Raw genomic sequence first — 15,430 nt, 5'->3', positions numbered from 1 at the left:
TTGCCTAGGAAGGTGCATGCAGAAGCCTTCTAGGGAGCTGGAAATGTTCTATACCTTAATCTGGGTGATGGTTACCTGGGTGCGTATGTATAAAATTTTGTCCAGCTGTAAACCTAAAGTTCATGCACTTTAACATCTTATCACAATTCCTTGACTTATTGTATGAACTCAGACAAATTATCCTCTCTAAACCTCCATTTCCTCATCCATAGAATGGGGATGATAATATAACTACCTCCTAGGATGGTTACGAGGCATAAATACAATAATTCATCTAAAACATTTGGCACAGAGCCTTTATACCTTGAGTGTTTGATAAATATTGCCCATTATTATTTCTCACTGAGAATTCAGTCATAAAAAGGCAGGATTCAGGAGTTACAAACTGCTTGAGAAATCATAATTAAAGTAGAAGCTAACATCAAAAATACACGTGCACCTGGTTTTAAGAAAAACAAATACATCTAATCCTACATTCATAAATTTGAGGGAAAGTTTTAATTTCTTGGGTTCTAAATAATGTTTTCCACAGAATTCAATGACATAACAAATTACTCTAATGAAGTTGAAATACTATTCAATGTGACCCAAAAGATAGGTGTGCGTCTTACTTTTAAGGTATGTCTTATGTATAGCTAGGTACGTTCATATTTGCTGCAGCCTCTCTGAGGCCTAGACCACCTGTTCTGAAGAGTTGACACTTGGGACAGCATCTTGACTCTAAAGGTACTACAGGGGTCTGGAAACCAATTTCTACAGCAGTGATTTTTCTATAGGAGGCCAGCGGCCAAAGGAGTCAGAAGTACACCTGCTTGCCTGAGCATGGCTAGAGAATGATTACTGCTGAATTATTTCTCGGGAGAGTTTAGGAGTAAGAGTAAGTTGGTTTTATCATGACAGTTGCTGCAAAATCTCTAAGGTTATAGGACTGAATATGAGGACTACAAATTTAAGATGCTAGCTAGAAGAGCAGAAGAGCCTTTAGAAATTCCCCAGGCCTGCAGAAAAACTTGTACTATTGGGAATTCTTGTCTTTAGACACTTTTCAAATATTTCATAATAAATAATATAATGTGTCAATCCATTTTGAAATACTTGTATAAACCAATAAAAGACTAACTGTCATGAACCAGGGAAACGTGGAGAACAGATAAGAACACACAGTCCCCCATATATATGCTGAGCAAGGATGGTGGGTCACTGATTGTACTAAACACCCCCAACCCAAGGGGGTGGTCCTCGAGACTGCCCCTTCTAGATTGGTGCTATCTCATTAGAACTATGAGGATGGAAATGTCTTATAGCTGTTCTGTCCAATACCATAGGTACTAACCATGTGTGGCAACTGAGCAACTAAAATTTGGCTAATGTGATCAAGGAACTGAATTTTTCATCATATTGAATTTTAATTCATTTAACTTTTGGCAGCCACATGCAGCTAGTGGTTATTGTATTGGGTGGACCATTCTTGCCCGTCAGATCACAATGACACCAGACTCTTTCAGTTTGGGAGACTCTAGTGTCCTGCATTTGCAGACTCAATTCTACCCACAGTTTGAACCAATCTTGAAAAAAACAAGACACAATGCAGATGCTTCTATCCCATCACCCAGGCTTGCTGCCCCCAGATCTGACTAGCCACAGATGAAGTCCAGCAGCTCACGTACTCTGCAAGTCACCACATTTTGGGTCCAACCCTTTTTCTGCCCAGTCTTCTGCCTCAGTTTCCACCTAGCCTCCTGCTCACAGCTAGGAGAGGAGTCCTGCTGGGAATCTAACCTGGACAACTGAAGCCTTATGACTCTCTCTAGCTCATGCCACTCCCGCAACCCAGCCTCTGACTGAGCTGCTGCTGTGAATGGGCTGAGTGCCCAAAACCACATCACCAGCCACCTCCATTTGACTTTCACCCATTGCCAGAATCTGCTGCTGCTTTACCATTAAGCACCCAGAAACTCTCTCAGATGTCAAGCTAGAGAAATGATTTGAGTTCCCCCACCCCAGTGGTGCTTGTCCACAGCTTCCTCTTTCTCCCCACTGGGCCTGTGGTTACAGATGGGGCCCAGATTCTTAATCCAGCCTAAAATTATTCAAACTTAAATTATGTTCCCAGTAGAACTGCAAACACTCAAACATAAACAAACAGCCAGATTGACTATTTTACTTACATTCATAAATGATACTAGAACATAAAATATATGTTCGCTTAATATATTTGGGGCAATAAAGGCTAAAGCTAAGACTCTTTGGCAAAATATCCTGGATTATATAAAATTATCATGTGCTGTGACATTGACTGGTGACATAATTTAGGGAGATGTCTATCAAAACTACGAGGCTTGTGTACGCAACTTGGCTTATAAATACTTGACAGAAACATAAATGTGTATATTCCCCAAACATAACTGTCTATATGAGTTGCAGCATTTCCAAATGAAGTGGCTCTTTCTGAGGTGTGTGAAGGTGATCCATGCACTGAAGGATGATTTAATTCATTACTCTGTCTGAGAAGGGGGGGAGGCAGCATTGGTGGCCTGCAGCTTTGAACTCTGTCATCTACCCTTGGCAGCCCTTCAGTTTGGGAGGCATAGACTTGAAAATAACATCCTTTGAGTTCTGAGTGTTCTGGTTGGAAATTCATATTTCTCAGCTGGGAAACGTGAGGGCAAAGGGTGCTTGAAGAAAGTGCGATCCTGTAGCTATTTTCCTGATGTGATGAAAGATCCTGGCTGCTCTGAGATTCCTGGATTAATCTTTCAAGATCCTTAAATGGTTTTTGTTCTGAATAATCTGAAACAACGTGGAAATAAAATGCAATAGTTTAAAATATTAAAAACTGTTCGACTTCTACGTAGCTATATACTTAAAAATGCGAGGAACATTCAGTTGTTCAGGGACTGGTTTTCTAGCCGTTTCTTTCTTTCTTCTTCCTCTGGATTTTCTACCAATGACTTGTACCTCCACCTGCTGGTGCACTGAGGAAATGAAGTGGAAATAAAATTCAAGCAAGTAAATTAAACGATTTGCTGGACTCTCCGATACAGGTTTGGTGGGAGGAATGGTTAAAATTAGAATCTAAAGTGAAGTTTCTGAAGATTATCGATGTATTTATTAATGCATTCACTCTGTGTGTTAACTATTAATAGTGAGATGCAAAAATAATAAAAATGCCTTCACTAAACTTCTCATTTCCAGCTGTCAACATCTAATTCAATCATCTTGCCATCGCTCGTGTCATCCTTTCAATAATCCTACTAAAAGTTTTACAAGAAAATGCAGCAGAAAGTTGGAGTATAAACCAAACCATAAATCAGACCATTTCATTCAAAGTCAAAGACAGAAACACCCTCAGGAATGTAAATCGGTCCTAAATCTTTAGAAGACCCATAAAATAAGTGTTTAAAACCTACTGAAAATACACCACAGCAGAACACTAAAAGCATAGACACCAGAGCTAGACTCCTGGAGGCGGAAACCCAGCTCTACCATTACAGCTGATGGTCTTGATCAAATTACTCTGAGAACTCTATGCCTCAGTTTCCCCATTTGTGAAATGGGGTTAAATGACAGTACCTACCTACTAGCATTATTAGGAGGACTTAGTGAGTTAATATTCGTAAAACACCTAGAACAGTTCCTGGCACATAGTAAGTGCTGGGTAAATGTTTAATAATTAAACATAATGTAGCTGTTGACTATAGGTAGGAGGAAATGTTGTCAATGTCATTACCAAGAAACTCCATCCTCTCAGGTTGAATGCACTGTCTTGATCAGTATTGTTTGTCCCGGCAGTACCTTGAGCTATCACGTATTCAGAGAGCCTGCCTGTTAAGAGGAAGAGGAAATTGAGTTAAGGCAAGAAGAAGCTGGTTCTTCTCTGACTACAGAATCAACAGGAGGAGTCCCACGAATTTGATTTTTTTGAAAAAGCTAATTTAACATTAAATGATCCATAAAGATAAATTTACCGTAAAATCAACTGCTAAAATGACAGCCAAATTTTCCAAAAAGTAAAGCGGCACAATGGAACTTCTAAAAACACCAACCCAATTTTACCCTAATGTAAAATGCAATATTATCATAACACATAGTCATGGAGTTGCAATGTATCTGCTGGTTAGACCACATCATCATTCATCCTTTCAGTAAACTTTCTAATATACATTTGATGCTGGTGATTCACCCTAGAACAGGGAAAAAATAATACACAGATATAAAACCCTATCAGGCAATGACAAACGCTATGAAGGAAAATAAAGCAGGATGGAGAGTGACAGAGGGAGAGGCAATCTGAGGTATGGAAGACCTCTTTGAGCAGATGGACATTTGAGCCAAGGCCTAAATGAAAGCAGGAAGGAAACAACACAGATGTCTCAAGAAAGAGTTTACCAGGCTGAGGGAGCTGCAAGACCCTGAGATCTGAGATGGAACTATGCTTGATGTATTCAAAATCAAGAAAGCCAATAAAAGGACCTACGTTATCAAGGGGAAGAGTGGTAAGAACTCAGGTGGGAGAAGCAGCCCGGGGCCAGATAATGTAGGATTTTATGGGCCTTGTCTGGCTGGTTTACAAACATGGCCCCAAAATTCTTTAATAATTTTCCACTGTAGAGGTAGGGTCCTTGTCCCCTCCCTTTGAATCTGGGTGGGCTTAAGACTGTTTGGACCAGAAATGACTGGGTCATAAAAGAGCATATGATTTCTCTCTTGTTTGGTAGAACATTCATGTTTGCAACCTGGAGCCCGTGACTTTCCAGAGGCTGCCATGCTGTGAGAAAATCGAGCCACGTGTAAAGGACACAGGTAGCCTCCCTTCCCACCCCCAAGCCAGCAGTGCTAGACTTGGAGTCATCCTAGTCCACATGCCAGACATGTGACTGAATAAGCCTTCAGATGATTCCAGCCTGCAGCCATCACAGCTTCTCAGCGAAGGCCTCAGACACTGAGGCAGAAACAAGCCATCCCTGCTCTGTCCTGTCAAATTGACCCATCGAATCTGTAAGCATAACAAAATGGTTGTTTTAAGCTGCCACATTTTGGGCTAGTTCCTTACACAGCAGTAGTGGCTGGGATACCATGATACGGATTTTGGATTTCATTTTAAGTGAGAAATCTTTGGAGAGTTGAGTAATGTGGCCTGACTTCTGAAGCGAGAGGATCATTCCAGTTCCTGTATGGAGAGTAGATGGCAAGACAGCAAGAGCAGGAGCAAAGAGGCCAGTTCTGAGGCCACTGCAGTGGGCTGAGCAAGAGAGGACAGTGCCTGGGGCAGGGTAGCAGCCACAAAGGCAGTTAATTGATTAACTGAGAATTAATTGAGAATCAATGGATTGTCTCTTTGGATTTTGAAGTAAATCCAAATTGATGATGGATTGGAATTTGTATGTGGGAAAATAAAATCAAGAATGACGTGAAAGATTTGGGCCAGAGCAAGCAATAAGTGAAACAGATGTGTCATTTACTGAGATACAAATACTAGAGGACGAACAGGTTTGGAGAATAGAAATCAAGAGTTCAGTTTTGAACAGGTGGCATGTCCAGTAAACACCCAAATGGAAATGCTGAATAGCCGAATGGATATATGAATTTGGAGGTCATGAGAGAGACTGGTTCTGTAGTACTGTATTTGCCTCTAAGTGCCTCATTTTAGGAAAGATATTTACAAACTAGAGAATATTCAGAAGAAGAGGACCAGGATGCAGATGTTTCTAGAGTCATCTCATTTAAAAAAGAAAAAGTTGAAGGAACTAAACATAGATGGGACAAAAATATCCATTATGGTGCAGAGGCACTTGAATCAGTAGGACATACCATTGGGGCTCATCTTTGAGAGTAAGGTGTTTTCTTTGAGGGACTCAAGATCCGGTGCCCACTTTCATGGAGTCTAACACAAAAATACCTCATAATTGACTATGCCTTTCCCCACAGGAGATACCCCTCCAGAACCAAACACCATTATAGAGATTTTGGCCTAAAACAAAATCCCCAGACACTACAGGAGATGGACTGAATAGTATGAGGTAGTGTTGGTGCCAGATTCTCCAAACAAAGAGAGCCAAACAAAACCACATATTCATACGTTCCCAGCAAACGGAGTCCTGGCCTATTCAAAATTTACCTATTCATAGTCTGTTGCCTTCCATAATCTCCACATTTGGGAAGTTACCTTTATTGCTTGTGGCACAAAATTATTTTAGTGCTAATAACCACAATATTCTGATTTTTCAGTGTTTTAATCTTTTTGCATTAACAGAGGGAGCTTAGCAGGGAGATTAAGAGCAGGAAATCTAGAGCAAGAAATCCTGGGTAAGATCTCAACTGGAACACTCTGTGCCTTAGTTTCCTACCTCACTGGATTTATTATGGGGAGTAAATAAGTCCACAACTGTAAAGTATCTAAAATACATAGAACCAACTAAATAATCGGTGGTCCAAAAACACTAGCTTTACTCAGCAGCACGCAGCATACTCTCCTCTATGAATGCACAGCTGAGATAACTCATTTAGTTTTCTCTCGTGCATTCAGGCATAAAGTATTATGGTGACTTTGAGAGGAAGAGCTTCAAAGTCACAGGTTTGAACTCACCCTCTTGCTTTGCAATCATTCAACAAGATGCTTTCTTGAAGCTCTCTCTGCTGATATCAGAACTGCTGTCCTTCAATTTACTTCTCCTTTTCCACTATCTTGCAGAATAATTCATCTGGATTTGAATGTGTACTGGAAGTGAAAAGGAAAGAATTACTCTGTTATCCATAAAAATGTACAAAACGTCAAACACATTGCTTAAAGATAATGATGAATACTCTGAAATTACCTTAAACTTGCAGCAGATTTATCCTCTCCACACAGGCATGGGGAATGAAAAGGACCCGAGACTGAACCCTATTTCAAAAGAGGGGTGAGAGCAGCAGTTAATATTTGACCCTTAGATACCAAAGCTGACAGCGCAGGCACAGCATGCCGCATCTGGAATGCTTCCGGAACCCAGCATTTAAGCCCTGAATCGTACTGGGATGAAGGTATTCAAACTGGACCCAGAAGGAAGTTACCAGAGGCAGAAACAGGCATAGGCCTATATGAACACGTGACCGTCTGGCCTCCTTCCACCCTCATCTGTGAAGAATATTTCTTCTCAAATAAAAAATAAATCCCGAAAAATTAGCCATTTGAAATCCCAAACCTGATCAGGCACTGAATTTTCATAACGCTCCAGGCATGAAGATATACTAAACGTTAATGAGGACACTAAGAGAGCTGGAGGTGCTCTACCTGAGCCTACAGGATCCCGCTCCCCTCCCGAGGCGAGAGCACAAGACATCCCACTGTCCCCAGACTGGGAAATCTCCGCAGACTAGCGCTCCTGAGCTTCTGCAGAAAGGGAAAAGGGGCGGGGTCTCCACGAAGAACCTCAGATCCGAAGCCCCCAGAGTCAGCTCCTGATGCTCTGCAACTTGGGCCAGCCAGGCCACTCCTCGAGCAGCACTCGCTCTGGCTGTGCTCATAAGGCTTCTCCTCTGCGTCCTAGCCTCACCTGGGCGGGAGCGAGTCACGGTGACGATGGCCACCAGAAGAAGGCCGAAGCCACTGATCCATCAGGACCACGGAGAGGTGAGGGCCGCTGGGAACCATCTCGCGGGTTCCCCTTCCCTCTCCCCCTCTTCCCCAACCCCACCCCCGTCTCCTCCGCCCCGCCTTGTTTGGCGGTCCAGGCGGCAGTGACACCAGCACCACTTCTTCGCCAGGTGGCGCCGAGTCCGCGGGCACTAGCAGCAATGTGGCCGTGCAAGACAGGGCCGGCTGGCCTCCGTCCAGCACCACGACGACTGCCGTCAGCAGGCGGGCAGACCGCGGGGACAGGCAGCGCTGCAGGGACAGCTCACCTGTGGCCGGGTGTAGCGCTAGAGCCCCGGGGCTACCGTCGCTGCGGAGGAGGGTGTGAAGTCAGCTCGTTGTTGGGGCCTTCGTCCACGTCCCTTGCCTGCAGTCGAGTCAGCAAGTTGCCCGGGAGCGCACCTGAGGGCAGAGGCAGCTGGGCTGAGCAACTGAAGAGTGGCGTGGTCGCCAGCTGAGGTGCGTGGTCGTTCTACTCCTCCACAGCCTGGACCCAGCCGTCGAGCAACCTTCAGCCCCAGCTGCAGCTCTGCCAGTTCCTCCTATCGTGTGCCCAGCTCCCCAGTGGAGGTATCCATCGAGACGTAAGTGGACAGGACGTCCCCAGTGAGATCCACCTGGCCGCCAGCAGTCGGTAGGTGACCTAGTCGTTGCGGTCCAAGTCAGGGTCCCGGGCGGCCACCGTGGCCAAATAGGCGCCCGGGGGGTGGGGGGTGTTGTTCCCTCGCGCAGACACTTCCTCGACCGGTCGCGTGAAGAGCCGCGCGTTGTCGTTTTCGTCGCTCAAGAGCACTATGTAGGGGCGCACGGTGCGTAGCGGGGACGCGCCGCGGTCCTCGGCCACCAGCGTCAATTTGTACTCAGCGACGCGCTCATGGTCTAGGGACGCCTCGGTCACAACCAGGTAGCTGCCGGCTTAAGCCGGCTGCAGCCGGAAGTGATCGTGCCAGTAGAGGGCGCAGCGCACCTACCCATTGGCGCCCGAGTCCCTGTCCGAGGTGCTGACCAGCGCCACCAGGCTCGCGCGCGCCCCCCTTTCTGGCATCACTGAGGTGGCGCTGACGTCTGGCGTCTCCGTCCGCTCGACAAAGTCTCGTCCCTCGCCCCCAGAACGCCCACTCCCTCTGAGAGCAGAGGCGGTGGAGAAAGGTGAGGCAGCAGGCGGACTCGTGGTGGCCAGCGGGGTGATGGAGATGTCCGGCGCGTTTGACGTCGCGGACCCGCACGATGACCTTGCAGGTGGCGGCGCGAGGCCCGAGGCTGCGGTCCTGCCCCCGCACGTCCAGCTCGCAGGTGTCCTGGCGCTCGTAGTCCACGGGTCCAGCCAGGGTCAGGCGGCCCGAGTGCCGGTCGAGGCGGAAGAGGCGGCGCGCCTCGGGCGGGGTGCGGGCTGCGAAGGCGAACACCACGTCGCCGTTGGGGCCCTCGTCGGGGTCGGATGCGTCCAGGTCCAGCAGCAGCGAGCCGACGGGCGCGTCCTCCGCCAGCTCCACCTTGGCCACAGCGCCCTGCGGGAAGGCAGGGCTGTGGTCGTTGGCGTCCAGCACGCGCACGCTGAGGGCGGCCGTGGCAGAGCGCGGCGGGCGGGCCACCAGCTCCAGGCTGTAGGCGGCCTGGCTCTCGCGGTCCAGCTCCTGCAGCAGCACCAGGTCAGCGCACTGGACGCCGTCCGTGCGCGTCTGCAGCTGCACGCGGAAGGGGCTGTGCGGCTCGGAGAGGCACACGCTCTGCAGCCCTTTGGCGCCCACGTCCTCGTCCACCGGCACCTTCAGGGACATCCGCTTGCCCACCGCTGAGCCCTTGGACACCTCCGCCGGGACCTGGGCCCGGGGAAAGCATGACGCGTGGTTGTTGATGTCCTTCACCTCCACCTCCACGTGCACGAGCCGGAACGCTCTTGCAAGAAGGTGGCCACTTCGAAGGCCAGCACGTACTGTGGGGCCTGGCCACACAGCCGCTCGCGGTCCAGGCCCTTGTCCTTGATGATCAGCTGACCATCGCCCTTATGCACGTGGAGGGGTAAGCTGTTGAACTCCTTCATCAGGTGGAATGGGCCTAGCCTCTCGTGCTGAGAATTAAACAGGATGTGGTCAGACAGAACACTGAAGGGGCTTCTTCCTCATAGGTGAGGAAATTGACAGTTTCGGTGCAAGACACTGACTGACACCAGCAGTAGCCACAGAAACAGCAAGGACTCTAGTCCAGCCCTGAGTAAAGTGTCAGCGGCAAATCTAAGCCTCCAGCGAGATATCTTTGTTCCCCAAAGAGAAAAAAGCCAGTAGGAGGCTCTGCACTCAGACTTCCAGCCCTCTCAAGCACTCCTGGACGTACAGCCAGGAGACTCCTGCCCTCTTAAATACATCTGATCACTAAACCTTCTCTGCTGTGTAATCGCTTTTCTCAGCCCCAGGCCTAAGTGTACCTCTTCTGAACCCTACGGGGGAGATTATACAGAGAAGAATATGCAAATACGTATCCATCCGGGCCAATCCGCAGAGTCTCCAGGCCTCTCGGTCACGTTGTTCCTCTAAAAGAGCTCACAGAAGGGCCTGGAGAGCTGAACTGTGGCCAAGGCAGTGCAGGGAGTCATTAAGACTCTTATAGAAGTTTGCACTATAAAAATGCATCCGCTTGCTTTTCCAGTGTGCTCGATTCTGACTTTGATAGGACGAGCAGGGGAACTGCAGCCTCTTTATTCCTTCCTAAGCACGCTTACATATTCCTCAGACAGAGAGACAATTGCTCTTCTATAGCAATTTGCAACAAACGCATACATGCATTTTTTTTTACCACCCACAGTAATCTATCTACTTTGGGTTATCATTTTCTGTATTGAAAGATTCTGGGGGAACAGCTTCTCCAGAGTCTGGCAGTGTTTAATCAGGGACGAACTGTTTTCCCAAGTAATCATTACCGAATAGATTTTCCATGGCAAAGAAACCATTAATGATGAAATTTCAGCCCCTTCATCTCCTTTTCTGTCGGTAATTATTTATGCGAGAGGAATCCGTGTCAGTCAGGGTGGTTTGTCAACCACAAACCTGTGTAAGGGATAGTTAAGGGTAAGAAAAAGATTTAGGAAAATATATTGCAGCCAGTCTTGTTGGAAAATTGCTATAGACCAATTATTTTTTAAAAGCCCTCGGCTGAAGAAAACCACGGGTGGCCTGATAGGCTGAAGGCTAAAGAAGCATTAAGCCATCTGTCTAAAGCACAATAAATAGTCCTGTGTTAAGTTCCTTTTATGTGTGAAGTGTTCTAAATGCTAAACAGTCCCTCATGTTAATGATGACACTGTTCCTCGTCACAGACTCATCATCAGTGCAGAGTGTTCTTTAACCACTCATCTCAAATAAAATCAGTGAACAGGCTGAGTTATTAATATACTCAGGCTATTCTTGGCTCCTACATGATCTGTAATGTTACTGATTCCTGCAGAGACATGTCAGTAAATGACCATTTTTTTCTTTCACTCTTTAGGAGTGGCATTTCTTTTAGCTCCAGGACATATGAATCCAATTCTGAAACGGAGTCACCTTTGATGAGATCATTAATTTGCAAGGGTTTTAATTTAGTGGAGCATTTGGCAATGACTCTAATCATGAGTACCAATAACCAATATCACAGAAGTGCAGTGGGAAGCGTGTGTTGGTTTTGGTCAGGTACTCAAAGATCCAAAATGGAGAAAGTGCTTCATTTCGTTTACTTTAGATTTTTAATTTTGCCTGATGAGGCATCAGTCTGAGGAAATGAACAACTCTACTTCAGTTTAGTGAGACCAGATTTCCTGTTGAGCCAGTATCCTCAATGGCAGAAAGTTTACTTTCTTTCTTAGAACTGGGTAGCCCAAGGAAGCACCTGGTTGTTGTGCCTCTGGGTCTCAGGGAAGACAAGAGGATGTGATCCTTCTGCTCAACTTCTTGATTCCTAGATGCCCCTCAACTGAAATCTGAAAACTGATGCAGCAGATGCCTTTAAAAAGGCAGATGCTTCCATACGTGGTAGCCAGGAGAGGGACCCATTTAACCACAGTCTGAGTCTCATCTCTTCCTCTTCTCCTCCTTCATTTCACACAATCCCTGCCAGGCCTGGCTTTGCCAGTCTTCAGCATTATTGTTGCCATTCACGATCCAAAAATCTGCTCAGCATACTAAAAATGAAGAATAGTCCGTGACTCTTTCTACAGAATATCAAAAGATCCAGATAAAATATGAAAAAGGCAAGCAATCAAACACATTACCTCCACAATGCTAAACATCTGGACACTTATGTTTGGAAACATCCAGCCTTGATGTTTAAATGCTTGATTGCATTTTTCCCCACTTTTCCTCCAGCTGTTTGGCAGCAAGTAGACCATCTACGAAAAGGAATAAGCTATATCGTTAGTGATTCATTATTACCATTAGCATTGTTTCCTAGTAAACAACCACCTTATTAAAACACTGCTTTATGAATGAAGGACAGCTGGAGTTTCGGAAAAGAGACATTTTCCGAGGCAAAAATCAGTTCTGTGCCAGTAGAGTGACAAGCTGAATAATATAGAAGCTGTATGATCTGTCCCCCTAGGGATATGTCATCAGGAAGCTGTGTTTACAGCCCTGAGCTGCTGGTGTGCTCATGTTCCATTCTGTTGACTCTGTTAGATAAAAATCTGCCTCAATATTAAAAGCACTGTGGCAGAAATTTGCTTTATATTGCTTGTTTTCCCATTTGCCAGCATATTGCCAAACTATAAGTTCATAAGATGTAGTTTTGATCTCTGTTGGAGTCAAACATAAAGCAAAGCAAACAACCGGAACAGGGGGACTGCTGCCACCCTAGCAAGACCAAAATGGGAAGAAAGCAGCAATTTGGTCCTCTTGCTCAGTTTGGTTTCAGAAGGGGTGAGGAGAGAGGATTTTGGTGAACTCCCTACAGTGTTTACTTTTGTTCCTAAAACAAAAGCATTAAACATGCTAGTGTTTGCCCCAAATGCCAGGAAACCAGATCTGCAAAACAGATTTGCATTCCAGTCATTGCAACAAAGGATTTTCTGTTTTGTTGAACCCATAACACCAGACTGTCCCTTTACACAGTAAAGCACACTCTACATAAACTGAAGCAAATTTCACCATAAATGGGGGTGGGGGGAATGATCCCCTAATTCAGAACAGTGCCTGTGCCTTTGCATATTTCCTCTTCCCTGTGACATATAGCTAATAACATATGTTTGGGGTAAAAATGAAGCCACAGGAAAGTTTCCAGCGTGCAGATTTGGCTGGATTATGGTGTCCACGTGGCAGAGTAAGCATCAACTTTATAGGAACTTGAACTAACACTTCCCTGGCCCAGAAACAGTTTTTGTGCCGTTTAGAACAAATCACTCTATGTACCATACTGAGACCCATTTTCATTTCTCAACTGAACAAACATTCTGAAGACGAATGAGCAAAATATCACCAAGTGTAATGTTGCTGTCTTCAAGGAGTAAGTTCTAGAAATTGAAGCCATTAAGACTGTTTGAAAGAAAACAAATCAACCTAACGGCTGTTTTTTTTTTTTCTTTTTTAAAGTCATACCTTGAAAAAGCTAAAGTCAATCTTTAGTAGTGTGAGTCCCCAAAACAGAGACATTGTTTTAAGTTACCTCATAAGAAGTATCATTATCTCACATTCCTGTCACCCCATTGCATAATCAATTTGTTGTTAGGTCTTGACTGCGCAGTCATTTAAAAGAAAAGTTATCAGCAAATTGCTGGTCTTTTTTCGTAAAATGATTTCAGGGAAAATAATTCAGCCCTGAAGTGAGCCAAAATACCATTTACAAGAATAGCATAGAAACAAATGATATTTTATCAACTACATAAGTGCTTTAACCTAGACAACATCACAGAGAACCACTAATCACAAATTCTCCTTAACATAAAACAAGGATTTAAATGATATAATCTGGGGTCGGCCCCGTGGCGCGGTGGTGAATTTCACATGTTCTGCTTCAGGGGCCCAGGGTTGGCCGGTTCAGATCCCAGGGGCAGACATGGCACCCTTTGGCAAGCCATGCAGAGGCAGGCATCTCATATATTAAGTAGAGGAAGATGGGCCCGGATGTTAGCTCAGGGCCAGTCTGCCTCAACAAAAAGAGGAGGATTGGCAGCAGATGTTAGCTCAGGGCTAATCTTCCTCAAAAAGAAAAAAATTTTTTTAAAAAATGATATAATCTTCACTTAGAAAAAATTTTCCCATAGGATCATTATGTTAATAAAGATAATATCAAAATCATGTAATCTTAAAATACTACATAAAACTATTCTTTAAACTGCTGATTTTATTAGTCTAACTGTATGAAGGAAATTAAATTAAATCAATGAATAGTGAAAAATATTTTACTTTTTTGGTTCAGGGATGCCTCAAACCCCAAGTGAGACAGTGAAATTGCTTTTGGTACTTGGCTTCAATCTTGGCTCAGGGATCAGACTTTGTATTCCTACCACCCTGTAGGGAGGAAAACTGCCCCCCACCAGAGAATGTAGCAAAGCAAGAGGAGAGTAAATGAATAGAGAATGAAAAGCAGCTTTTCATCTGTACCTTATTTTATCTTCACCTCTCTTCCTCCTAGCTGAACCTCTCTATTCCTACTCTGCAAAAAAGCTCATGTCTGCCAGTGACCAGAGCACTTTCAGGCTCTTTATCATTCGATATTTGATCAAGGATTGGTGCTACCATAAAGCTCGGAGAAGAAAACACATTTAAAAAAGTAAAATCATCAGAAATCAGGGAAGGTCACAAATGCCAAATGATATGGAGAAAGTTCTATCAAGTGCAGACAAGAAGTGATCTTAGAGTTTACAGGTAAAATCACAATCACCCAGAACTGCAAGGGGTGGAGAGAACCTGGGGGTGACGTGAACAAGCTATGGAGAAGGACAGGCACAGAGCCTTTCACGGGGACCATGTAGATCAGTTGGTTGGAGTGGATGGTTTAAGGAGGACACTATGGGGACAAGTTTGCGTCGGTGGCACAAAGAAGACCTTGATGCTAAGCTAAAGAGTTCAGACATTTTTAAGGCAGCAGTGAGAAAGCACTGAAGTTTGTGGAACAAGGGGTTGTTGATGTGTACTCTGTTATGAGAAATAATGTAGGCAATTGCCTTCCCTGAACATTAGTGAAATCCTCAAGGAGATTGTGCTTTATTTTAAGTTTTAGAGCATGATCCAGCACAATGACTGGCTTTTCATAAATATTTGTCAAATAAATGATCAAGGCAGTATTGTATGGTATAAGACTTCTGCCTACCTCCAAACCCACCTGGTAGCAGAACGAATTAAAGACAGTCTGGAAGCAAGAAGAAGACAAGTTGAGATGCCCCTGCAATCTGGGCATAAGATGTTAAAGGCCTGAACAATGGGTTGGAAGAAATATAGGGGAAAACCTGAGGAGCTTGGCAAAGAAAGAATTGATAGGACTTCATGACAGATAAGCTGTAGAGGACGGAGAAGATGGAACAAATAAATGATTCTAAAGCTATTGGATGGCTTAAAGATGTGTTATGCTTTCTCAGTATTCCAAAATACTGAGAAATGCAATATTACCAACTAGAATTCCCAAAGGCTCCTGCTGTTTATCAGCTGAATGACCAAATACAGAAGACTTTATCTCTGTGAACCTCAATGTCTTTATGGAAGAAAGCCTACCTTGAGGGCTTGCCTTGAGATTTAAGTGAGAAAATGTGGGGAGAGCAAAAAGCCCACATTGTGGGGTCTCAAAAGACAACTGTATCCTTATTAAGGCATTTGCATGTAATATTGTGATCACTTTATTTAAAGGCATATTTCTTACCCC

At 44.9% G+C, this 15,430-nt stretch overlaps 1 long non-coding RNA gene and 1 pseudogene across 1 annotated transcript in view; both read right to left on the bottom strand.

Moving 5' to 3' along the window:
- The window catches only part of LOC103543269 (uncharacterized), a 28,379-nt gene extending 20,716 nt beyond the window's left edge, over window positions 1-7,663 (bottom strand). Inside the window, exons 1-4 of the long non-coding RNA XR_011528091.1 lie at window positions 7,533-7,663; window positions 6,816-6,883; window positions 6,587-6,718; window positions 3,731-3,825 (exon numbers count right to left, since the gene is read on the bottom strand). This is a non-coding gene — a long non-coding RNA (uncharacterized lncRNA). The remainder of the gene's footprint in view (window positions 1-3,730; window positions 3,826-6,586; window positions 6,719-6,815; window positions 6,884-7,532) is intronic.
- A 342-nt stretch (window positions 7,664-8,005) lies between these two features.
- LOC103543270 (protocadherin-8-like) lies at window positions 8,006-9,678 on the bottom strand (annotated as a pseudogene).
- Between the last annotated feature and the right edge of the window lie 5,752 nt (window positions 9,679-15,430).

This window comes from Equus przewalskii, chromosome 16 (assembly GCF_037783145.1).
Source record: "Equus przewalskii isolate Varuska chromosome 16, EquPr2, whole genome shotgun sequence".
In the NCBI taxonomy this organism is placed as follows: Eukaryota; Metazoa; Chordata; class Mammalia; order Perissodactyla; family Equidae; genus Equus; species Equus przewalskii.
Note: the sequence above shows the minus strand (reverse complement) of the source record. Positions and strands in the feature narration are given on the sequence as shown.